An 11241-nucleotide genomic window follows, 5' to 3' on the forward strand; every position below is an offset into this window, starting at 1 on the left:
AAATCATCATTTAGATGGATAACAAGTTTTTTGGTCTTAAAAAAAACTAATATCCATTTCCTTGATTGCTTATGTTTTTACAAAAGTGGTTATGTTTATTGTTCGCTGTATTTGTTCTGCCTTATCCGGCAGGCTGTCAGCACAGTTTTGTCCACAACTTCCTTGTGGTTGTTTTGCCTGCTGCTGTTTAAACATGTCATTTATACATATTCCACTGCTAAAGCCCAAGACTCTCTCTGCAGTCTGTGCAGACCTGTTTAACCCATGAATATCAAGGAACATTTCAGCCTACTTTTAGAGATGTGAAGTTTTCTGGGATCTGAGGGAAATTGCAAATTATTCCTGTTATCATACTCAAGAACAAAGGTTGTTTTGTACCAGTGACTGCTGACACTTTCAGAATAAAGATGCAATGGAAATTTGTAAATTATATAAAATATAAAAATTTTTTATTCTTCTAATGGCAAAACTTTAGGCAGGTACATTGTAATTTTAAGGAAATACCTAAAGTAAGTCAACATGTGAAGTAATACAACTATTCTTTGCTGCTGTAAATGTGGATGCCTCTCACTGGTGGCATGTCTATTTGCACTCACTATTGTACTGATGAGGATGTAAATGAGTCTCACAGAGTGCCTGGATATCATTGGATCTGTATAGAGATAGACCCCCACTCTCATAGCGCCTGTAGAAGGCTGACTGAAATTTTTCCACCAGCTTTGCAAGATTATATAGAAAATGTAATAATAATGTATTTGACTACTCTGTGAGTTATATAGAAATATTTTCAGCAATTAACATGGGTTTACTTGTAAAATATGAGCACAGTGCAGAACCTTTATCGGTTTTATATTATTACCTGATTGATGTTGTCGTGGAGATGTTTAATCCTGCAGGTACAATCGTAGCATAACTCTGATTATTAGCAATATGGTGGATTGGTTACCTTTCTTAGATTATGTTAACGCATAAGTAAGGTACTTACTTATGCCTGGTGATTAATGTTGGGAAATTGGATTTACCAGCCTGTGCACCAATTTCCTGACTCTTTTTGTTAAGCTTTTGAATTGTGGTAGAGCAGTATGTTTTGCATCATACATTTAACAGCCATAGCTTGTTAACCACATTGACCATCTGTTGAGTCTGCTTGGCACTCCTACTGAATTTTGCATGGCACTCCATCTCCATTTTGCATGAATGTTTTTTGTTTAAGTTATTGATCTTCTCATGGAAACAAGGTGATCATTTAATTTATTGTGTATTATGTAAATGGATGAAGTATGTAAACCCAGAATATCCAGCAGGAAATGAAAGCCTTTGAATATAACTATCTGAAGTAAAGTGGTCCTCGAGGCAAATGTTTTGTCGGCATTTCTTCAACAACTTGTGCACCACAGCGTCCCTGGTTGATAACAAGCCTCACTTTCTCCAGCCTTGTCAAATAGTTTGTACACTCTTGTGGGAATAGATGTATCACTCAGAGTGGAAGAATGTGAATGTAGTAGGCACGTTCAGATGTTGCTCCTTTTTCAAATTCTTGATAATGACATGCCATTAATATATTCACACAACATTTCCTGGTTCCACCTCCGCCACTTGAGTTATTTCAGGGTTAAAGGCAACTATGCTTCCTCTACAAGAAGAGCTATGGCGTTTTTTTTCTCTCAAACAACAAACCTTTTCGCCGGCTGGTTTTATATACTGAGAAGGCGATAAAAACAAGTGCTATAACAATAACACGGGCTACGAAGTTCATTGCCATGTTACGACTGTTCCACTTCGACACTAAAATTCACACCTGTGCCCTGAATAATTTTTTTGTTGGAAAAGATATGTTGCAGAGCAGGTTCGAAAGAAGCTTTCTTGAAAGTGGGAACCTTACCAGTTCAGGCTAGGGCTTATCCCCGCGAAATAAAAACAAACAATATGAATTTTAAAAATGCCGCCATATCGCCGCTATAGTGTTACTATGGAAATATTGTCATTCCCATTCCTTTTCGCGCGTAAATTTTCGCACGCGTTTCAAACATGCGCACTCGTTTTGCCGCTACGCGCACGGGCCATAAAACTCGGTCTGTAACGTACAGCACGGTCCTCGAAATCGGTTAGTAAGAGGTAAAATTGTCGTTTTAATCTCTTACAGCACTGGAAGGCTCACTCCCTTATACTTCAAGGCGTTCATATCTAGCAGTTGTTGCCATTGATTTCGGAACAACCTACAGTGGATTTGCTTTTTCATTCATCAAAGATGGAGGTAAGGACGCCATTTTCATGAACAGAGACTGAGCGAATGAACAAGGTGCTCAAACAAGCAAAACCCTAACATGCCTGCTACTCAAAACAGATCTGTCATTTGATTCATTTGGTTATGAAGCGATGGAAAAGTACAGCAATCTGCAAGATTAAAGAGAAGAGAAAGATTTTCTTTTTTTCAAGCATTATAAAATGGCTCTTCACAATGAGGAGGTAAGAATGAGCTCCACTGATCAGTTTCAAAGATAAATTATTAAAGACATAGACCACACCTTCAATTGATTTCAGGCGTAATTACATCCGGAGGATGTTGGGAAAACATGAGAAAAGTTTGAAAATCACAAGCTGGATGCCAGTCTATTTCCACTGCTTTTATAAATATGATATACTTTAATTTTCTGTGGGTTAGCCGGTGCAATAAACGGTTTTTGAATAACCAGGGTGCCTTTAGAATCTCAGTGATACTTTTCACGTTCTAGAACAGAAGAGCGAGCCGACAAAAAGAGCTTTGTCTTAACATCCAGACTTACCCCAACCGTCCGGCCCGAAAGTTGTTGCTTGAAAGAATAATGTTTTTCTTTTTTTTTTTTCTTTTTTTTTTAATTAAATATTGAAAATATCATGTTATCTCATTGATTCCTACAAAGACGTTTCCAAAAGGCTTATTAATGCCAGTGTAAGAAGCGCTGGCTCGACCTTAGCCATGATAGACTATTAGTTCACCATAGCCGTCAGGTTCGACCGTACACTTGCTCATCTTGAAGGACTTTGTCATGGCGAAAGCATTAGTGTAAAAATTTCAATTTCTTCATCTTTAATCGTATCATACGCGTTAAGCTTCGTCATCCTTAACTATTTTGGTTCATCTAAAGTTTCTTAGAATCTCTTCTTTGTTGAGGCGATTGCAAAAAGATATGACGACATGTTTTCCTTTAAACGCTGGGTTGATTCTCTCCTAGAGTCTTGACAGCACGACTCTTATAGAAGCAGCCAATGGACAACCTGTTAAGGCCCAGACATTGTTTACAAGGTCCATTACGTTTCTCAAAGACGAAGCCATCAAAGTAATTTGTCAGCGGACAGGAGATGATCAATTTCAGTCCAAACGATGTCCAATGGGTTCTAACTATTCCCGCAACATGGACTCCAGGCGCAAAGCAGTTTATGAGAGAAACAGCCTATCAGGTAATGTTAAAATATTGTGTCTTATCCAGATCGAAACGAATGCCTCCAAATCTTGAAATCTGAGCGTGCTCACAACTTTAGCTGAAGTCTGTTTAGGTATGCCGACCTTATGGCAAACAGGGTCGTAACATTTAATAGTGCATGCTTATTTTTATCGATTTTACGACATCGTTCAGGTTTGTTTTTAGGTTTGCCAACTTAATTAAAAAGTCTTTCTTTTTTCAAAGGCCGGTGTGGGATCACCAGAGAATCCTGATCAACTGGTGATCGCTTTGGAGCCAAAAGCAGCTGCAATTTTCTGTCGCGAAAAATTTGAGTGATTTTCAGGCGGAAGTTGGCAGTAGACCTGTGGATGGCATACTATCGCAAATTAATACGCATAACCATCACATCTAGAAGTGCGTAGTTGGTTGAAAGGTTCGAAAGTACTCATCAGAAAGTCGTCGGTTCGACGTCGAGTGGGAGCACTCTAAGCTGTCTTTTTTTTCCGACTATTTCTTTGCCATTCACTGAATAACAGTTTTCTTCACTTAAACCACCAAGCTTAAAAATTATACATCGTTAAGCGAAGCAATCCCATTGATTATCAACAAGCCAAATGGTTCGGAGTCATACCGCTATGAATTAGGGTTGCGAATTTCCAAACGCGAACGTAAAAAAATCTATCACAAAAAGTTGCTAAGCTTTGGAATGCACGAAAAATTAAAATGGGACCTATAGCTATTCAGTATTGCTAGCGCCTCACATTCTGCGGGCACTGCACAAACTGTGACCACCGCATGGACAAAAGGGCTTGTAGACTCTACATGGACTTGAGAGTCCTATCCAAACTCTACTACTGTTTTTTCGATTTATTGACCCTTGCCAGCCATCCTGCCAGAACACCTTCAAAAGGTTCGAATCGACCGCCGCAAGTTTTGTCCATAGAATATTTAACGATTACTCGGCTCAGGCTCAGTGAATACCATGATAAATAATTCCCAAGACGACGTCGAGAGGATGATTCAACAATATTCACTCAGCCTGAGGCGAATAATTGCTTTGGTATGATTGCTCAGGTGCTTTCAAATTCTGTGGTAAATTCGTTTCCATGTTAAAACTATCCTTTTATAATTTTTTTGGTTACTCCTATCAAGATAAGAAGCCAGTTTCCGCTATAATTTAACAGGTTCATTTAATTCAATCAGCAAAAAGTTCATATATTTACTCGAGCTTCCGTAGGAAAGCTCGAGTAAAAAAATGCAAGCCGTTTTTCGTCGTACTTGGTCGCCAAATGTGTAGCCGGCGCAGCTTCAGAGCCATTTCTCGTAATCAATACAATTTATTCAGTATGCCGCTGTATTTTTGTGAAGAAATCTCCAGAAAGAATAATGCCTTATACGTCCGTCTCACATACAAGCGCACACGCCATTCGTGGTAGGCCCACACTAAAAGATGTCGAGCGATTTCGGAACGGGTCGGTCCACGAATTCTATAGCCTGAATGCGTTTAAAACTTTGAAAAATGAGAATACCTCAGAAGTTGAAAAGATAACGGATCTAGATGAGCAGAACTTGAATGTCGAGGCAAACAAAAACAAGCAAAGCACCACATTGGATAAAGAGAAGGATATTCAACGAAACGACTTGAACTGTAAATATTTCAGCTTAACTCTGGTGTTAAATATCCTGACTGTTTAGTTTGTTTTTATTGTAATAAATACTTGTAAATGGTTTGATATTGGTAACACTATCACTGCTATTGTTGTACAAGCGAGGGGGAATTTTGGTTTGCACTGCGCATGGAGTTGTACGTGCTTGGTAGAAGATATGTTAAATTCTCTTGATGACTGTGATACACTAGAAAAAGTCATCAATTTGACGAAGGTACATGAACATAATGATATTCTAATGTCAACAAAAGTACAGGAATTCAGATCTCGTCATGCAAAGTATATATATATTATAATTGTAGTCGTGTTTTATGTGATTGTCATGGCTACAAACGTGATCGTGAACCAAGTAGAGTACCAGCGAACATGTTAAAAAGTCTCTCTCAGAAAAGCAGAAAATTACAGAGTTATGTATGGAGCCGATTGAGGAAAAACCTACCAAAATCGTCGAAAGTTCATCGTCCTATTGGAACTGTTGCAACACGAAGGAAAAGTAGACATAAAACAAGTGTCAGGCTTGTACAAAAATGAGAAGGAAACCAGTTTTTTAGAACAAGGAAGTGAATTCTACAATGAGATATGTTAACAAGTCAAATACGGCTAAACATGGAAAGAAATATTTCAAATACTGAAGGTTGTTTGCGTGTATTTTCCCATAGAGTGAGTGCAAGAATCTAACTCATAGAGGCAATTGCACAAAGTACAAGCTTTGTAATGATGTAGAGGAAAAACCTGCTCCTGTTATGTACCATGTTGATCCCAGTAAAACAATAAAAAACACCATAAAGTCAAGGGAATGTTGTATTTGGACGAAATGCAGGACAACAATGTGTCGCAATGAGTTTATGTGCTTTCATATACCACAATATGAAAGGAATAAGTGACCCCAGTGACTTGAAACTAATAATGTATATTGGCAATCAACTATGCAGCAGTTTGTCAAAACTAGCAAGACAATCATTCTTACTGCTAACAGAATTACCAATAATGCTTACAGTATTGCAGGAAAATTATCCGCTGGAATACAGTGCAAGTTACACTGATAACGTCCATGGTGAGATTACTATTGAGGGATATCAATACTGCATGGGGCTGAGAAGAGCTTTTGAGTCACCGATATCACAATAGTACAGATCGCTTATTTTGACAGTTGGTTGTATTGCTGTTGGTATTGTTTACTGTGCTGACAATCGCCATTTTAAAGTATTTGACTCTAATGCTAGAGATATCTGTGGTAAGAGTCATCCTGAGGGGACATGCATACTACGAGATGTATCATCTGCAGACAACTAAGTGCAATACTTTCAAAGTTTATATGGAGTAACTGATGTGTATGAACTGAAAGGTTTACATCTTACAAAATATGACATGAGGGTGAGCAACAGTGTAAAAGATGTATCAAATACACCATCAGATTAACAAAATTGTTTCAAAAACCACGACTGCTTTGCAATAGCTCTTTGTTCTATATGTTACTCAATCATTTCACCTTGTGGTTACTGTAGATGCAATTATTCAAAATGGATCTTGGCTTAACAATACAATCCAAAGTGAACATCATTTAGCATCTATTTATATTCCTAACAGTGCTACAATTTTTGGTATTAAGATAAATGTAGATGTTAATAAACTAAATCACGGAAAATTAGCTGAAAGCAGGATATCTTTAAAGACCTTGATTTTAAGGAACGATGGGAAAACAGGATTTTAAATGTGGATTTCAAGTTACTGTGCAGCTCGTATTTACGACAAAATACTAGAGTAAGATTGTTGTCACTTCTGACATATGAAGATGGTAATTCACGTTTAAAAAATTAGACTCTAGCGAACACTCTGCAGCAATTACCATAGATCTCTCCAAAGCATTTGACTCCATCAATCATGATTTGCTTCTTGCAAAGCTGTCAGCTTATGGTGTAACTAAAGACGCCTTACAACTTCTACGTTCTTACTTGACTAACCGCAAGCAACATGTCAAGACTAACGGTATTTTGTCGGATTGGCAAATTGTGAGGTGTGGAGTTCCTCAAGGCTCAATCTTAGGCCCCCTTCTCTTCAATATATATATGAACGATGTGAATTTTTCAGATATTTCGTGCTCTTTAAGATTTTATGCCGATGACACCACTGGGTACTCTTCAAACCTTTGTCCATCTACCTTGCAAATAAATCTACAAAACAACGTTGGTCTACTCGCTTCCTGGTTTTGTGAGAACTTTCTGACGATCAATCATAGTGAATCTCAATCCATAGTTTTCAACAGAGCAACTTTACCAACGCCCTTTGTTACTGACAGTAATGAACTGGATTACGTTACACATATCAAGCTTCTTGGAGTAGTCATCGACAATTCACTCTCTTTCAACGTACACATTAAAGAAGTTTGCCGGAAAGTGAACACAAAAGTTTCAATTCTCCGTCGCATTCGTAAATTTATACCCTCAGATGTGATGATTAAATTGTACAAAGCTTTCATTCTCCCTCACTTCGAATATGCATCACCACTGTTTATAGGTCTAAGTAAGGGTCTATCTGCGAAACTGGAGTCAACCAACGCATTCGCTCTGAGGACTCTTCTCAATTATTCTAAATCGACTGCTTACGAAGAGTTATTGAAAACTGCAAATATTAAAAGTTTAGAACATCGACGCATAGAACAAGCACTTATACTTGTATATAAAAGTATTCATAACCAGACACCGAACTACATTCAGGAAATGTTTTCTCTGCGAAGTAATGGTTACAGCCCACGTGGCCATCTTAAGGTTGTTCTTCCAAGACCAACCTCATCTTACATGCAACATTCTTTTACGTACCAGGCTAGCAAACAATGGAACAATCTGACAGACAAAATAAGGATGTCGGAATCCCTTTCTATATTTAGGAAAAATTTGCAAGACATACAGTTGTCCTCATCGTATGACTGCAGCTGTTTGTTTTGTAAACAAATAGTCTAGTCACCGATATTCCCTTTTATTAAATTATTGATTACTTTAATAGCAATTATTCATTCTAGATAATTAATTTTTATTTCTTACCTATTACCTATTACTTATACATGTAAATTATGTCAATTTTTTATGGCACATTTGCATTTAAACGAGCTATTCGCTCATATGCGATATGTGGTTAAATAAAGTTACTTACTTACTTACTTATGAAACGCATAAAACACGTCAGTGTTGTAAACAAAACTTGTAGACGCAATTCATGATATTATTCAAAATAAACAGCAATGTCAGACTATAGAGTATATATCCAATTTACTTGCTGTTCATGTAAAATTAGTGAATTTGAATGAAAGGAAAAATATGGTGAGAAAACACAGAAGAAACATGTATATTTCAACATGGAACCTGTTGCTTAATAAAGGTTTGTGGAGAAGATTCAAAAGAGACATTCAACAATGGATCCTACAAAAAAGAACAAATTATCTCGCAAACGCAGACAAAATTACCAACCTTTAGATGGTACAGAGAAGAAAAAAATTACTTGACAAATGCAAAGAAAAATACCAATCCATGGATGCGACAAAGAAGAAAGAATTACTCCAGAAATGCACGGGAAAATACGAATCAATGGATACAGAAGCTAAAAGAGATCTATTGCATAAAAGAAAAGAAAGAATCAAAGACAAAGCCACATCTATTGAATCATCTTTTAAACAGTTTGAGAGGAAAATGAGAGAAGGCCCTTATTCCCTACGTAATCAAATATATATAATATATAATATATAATCAAGTACTCTATAAAAAAAAAACAGTAATGAGGTGCATAAACAACAAGTATCCTTACATTTTTCAATATTCAAGAATCATTTGATGGTGAAGAATATATATGCAAGACATGTCATTCAAATGAAATGAAACACCCACACAATTGGCTTCACTAGAAAAACTAGAACAAATACCAATGGCTCAACGCATAGTATTTCAGAAGATTATTATCATGCCTAAAGGACAACAGAAAAAAATTAAAGGTGCAATATGTAATGTACCTGTGGAATATGATCAGACATGTAATCAACTCCCTCGTCCACCTGAGAGATCTGGCATTATAATGCTAAAGCTTAAAAGAAAATTACGGTTTACTTTCAAGTATTACGACCAGAGTTAATAGAACAAGTTGTCAACTGGCTCAAAGTACATAATCCATTATACAAAGATATTGTAGTTGATGCTATGAATATTAACAGCAGCTGCACAGCTTTACAAAACAATACAGACCATAATGATGCAGATCAACAACCTGCATCAAAGAATGTAACAACAGATAGTGATCCTGAATTAGAATGTGATGCAACACAAGATGATAAATTGAATACTGATGATGAGGAAAATGACGACCCCCAAAATGAATATAAAGCCTCAGTATGTGAGACATGCTTACAGTCAATTGTACAAAACTATCCTGTTAATATTACAGATGGTAGTGAGCAATGTCAGTGCCATCGGATAATTATATTATCCCTCTGAAGAAGGGAACTTTTTAAGACGTCAATGACACTTTATTTAATAGTTTGTTTGGTAACATTAAATCCAGTGGTGATTATTGAAATTTTAGTAGTAAATAAGTAATCTCATAGGTTATGTTTTTTGATCATTGATGTTAGCTATGTTAAACACTATCATCATTTTTGTTAGTGATCCTATTAGTGTCATATCATTATATTTTTGCCATCACTATTGCTATTGCTATTATTATCATTACTATTATTATTACTATTATCATCATCGTGGTTGGAACTAACCCTTTTTTAAATACAACTCTCGTTTCAAGGGGTATAAATCCTTACAGTAAATACACTAGGAATCACCAAGAAACGTATTGAAAGTTTCAAGAAGTCAATGATACATTTGCGATGTCGATTAATCGAAAAAAGATTAACCAGGATATGCAGGGTAGGATATAAAGTTAGAAAATATCAGCTGACCTTTCCTTGTGTATCTCGGGGGGGGGGGACAATAGTTGTGACAGTGCACGAAATACAAGATGATGGTAACAATAAAAAGATCCACAAGGTCACAGGGGGACCTCATGGTGGAATATACTACAACCGGCAGTTTGAAACTCTTTTGAAAGAGTTGTTTGGTGTACAAAGAATTCAAAAGTTCAAATAGCATACATATGATTGGCTGTCGTTAATGAACGAGTTTGAAGGAAAAAATCGTGGGAAGCGCATTTTAGACGACAGTTTGATGACAAACATCCGCTTACCAAGGAGCTTTGTATCCATGTTAAATGAAACTGAAAGTTCAGTGATGTACAGCTATGGAACTAAGGACGTCAGACTGAAAAATAAAGAGTACCTTTGCCTAAGTTCAGGAATGATGAAGAAATTGTTTAACCCTGTCGTGGAGAGAATTAAACAACATTTAAAAACTTTGATGAAAAAACCGCAACTATCAAAGGTGCAAACCATGCTCCTTGTTGGCGGCTCTGCTGATTCTGCTTTCCTACAACAAGAATTAAAAACGGAGTTCGCAAGAAGGCTTAGGATACTTATTCCTCATTGTACAACCATAGCAGTTGTTTAAGGAGCTGTAATCTTTGGCAAAAAGCCTACGGAAATATCCGAAAGAGTCGTCTCGGTAGATTTTATTGAAGGGGTTCATCCTGAAGAAAATAAATTTATTGCAGATGGAATTGAAAAGTGCGGTCAAGTTTTTAAATGCTTTGTAAAGGAAAAAAGCGTGGTAAAGCTCGGAGAGCGAATCCCAAAAACGTATCACCCTGTGTGAGCTAACGCAACAAGCCTGAAATTTGTATATTACGTCACAAGCAACCCAAAGCACAGTTTTTTACTGACCCCGAGGTAACAAAGATTAGAAGTGTTAAAGTTCAGTCCCCAAATACATGGAGAGGTAAAGATAGAAAAATAGAAGTCAGTATATATTTCGGAGGAACTGAAATAACCGCCACTGCTTCTGATATCTCAAGTGGAAACAGCGCCCAAACCACCTTGGACTTTTTCTGTCGATCATTAACGTATTTTTTTCTGTAATAAAAAAGATAGAGATCTTGGACAGATAAGAGACAATAACCAGACCATGATCATAACCTAAGCATTTGTTTCCAAAAAACGAATTCCATAGACGTGCACTCTCCGAATTGCTAACAATTAACAGAACTTAACGTTACTCACAATATCA

The 11241-nt window shown here is 36.8% G+C and overlaps 2 pseudogenes; both read left to right on the top strand.

Moving 5' to 3' along the window:
- The first annotated feature begins 799 nt into the window (after window positions 1–799).
- Window positions 800–11093, top strand: LOC136284153 (heat shock 70 kDa protein 12A-like; annotated as a pseudogene).
- On the top strand, window positions 4809–5620 carry LOC136284433 (uncharacterized; annotated as a pseudogene).
- Window positions 11094–11241: the final 148 nt, after the last annotated feature.

The sequence above is a fragment of the Pocillopora verrucosa genome, chromosome 11 (assembly GCF_036669915.1).
Source record: "Pocillopora verrucosa isolate sample1 chromosome 11, ASM3666991v2, whole genome shotgun sequence".
Taxonomy (NCBI): domain Eukaryota; kingdom Metazoa; phylum Cnidaria; class Anthozoa; order Scleractinia; family Pocilloporidae; genus Pocillopora; species Pocillopora verrucosa.